General features: G+C 43.3%; 1 protein-coding gene across 1 annotated transcript in view; it reads left to right on the forward strand.

Annotated features, from left to right (window-relative positions):
* Lepr (leptin receptor) overlaps positions 1–1091 on the forward strand; it is a 76618-nt gene that overhangs the window by 18226 nt on the left and 57301 nt on the right. The window lies entirely within an intron of this gene.

A 1091-nucleotide genomic window follows, 5' to 3' on the forward strand; every position in this document is an offset into this window, starting at 1 on the left:
AAAAAAACCAAAAAAAGAAAAAATATTTTAAAATACAAACTGTTTATACATGTCTAGGGTCCCCAAGAGTATACAAACATACCCATCAACTGGTGCTGTTTCTCATATGAAGCATGTTTTTGGATCATTTATAGCAGTATCTGTAGTGAGGGTGCTATTTCTATTTTAAAATAAAACTTCCACTTACAGGCAGCTCTGGAAAAGGTTGCTAAAATCATCCAACAGTTAGATTTGCAGATAAGCAAGAGGGAGGTGGATTTGAAACCCCGAGTCCTAAAGGCTGGTTAGAAGAGCCCAAACTTGAACCTAAGACTTATAACACCCAGTTCAGGGCTTGTCATCTCAAAATACACCACACATCAGGCTGAACTTCAGATTGAGATCATAGGGAAGACAGAAATGGCACTGGGCGATGACTCAGTGCCTGAAGTACATGTTGGCATTGGCACTATTCCTGGAGAGACGAAAAACGTTTGCTCGCTCCACAGAAGGAATTGACAGCAGTCCCAAATAAGACCACCACCAAAGCCCAGTTTAGTCAACTGATGTTTTTATTGGTGTTACTTATTGGAGTATAGATGAGGGGTTACTTACAAGAGCAGAGATGATTTAATGACAGCAGCATCACCAAAGCCCATCTGAGCCTGGGTATCAGCTCATGAAAACCGTAAACCTGGAGCACCTGCACAATGTGCAGGCACCTCAATGGGCTGGAAAACGTCTCTTTCAGGCAGCTCATGTGATCTTAGCCCTTTCCAGGCAGTTGGCTGGTCTGCCTCTCCTGGGCAGTTAGGCTTTTCTGAGAGTGTCTCTCAGCAGTCCTTACTGCCCACATATACTTTGAGAAAGAGGGACTTAGTGAATCTGATCAGTTTCAGGGACTTCCTGAAGCTTTTGAGTTGTTTACTTCCTGAGTTTAAGGAGATTCCCTGTAGGATGAATTTCTTCACCTCCCTTAGGACGTTCTGTTTCTTAACAAGTTCCCCTCCATGATGAAATGTTTTATCTCAGAGGAATTTGTTACATATTGGGGGAGCACGTGTCTATTACCCAAATGCTGGGAGGTGGAGGCAGGAGGATCCCTGAAATGG

Source organism: Microtus ochrogaster, chromosome 10 (genome assembly GCF_000317375.1).
Source record: "Microtus ochrogaster isolate Prairie Vole_2 chromosome 10, MicOch1.0, whole genome shotgun sequence".
In the NCBI taxonomy this organism is placed as follows: Eukaryota; Metazoa; Chordata; class Mammalia; order Rodentia; family Cricetidae; genus Microtus; species Microtus ochrogaster.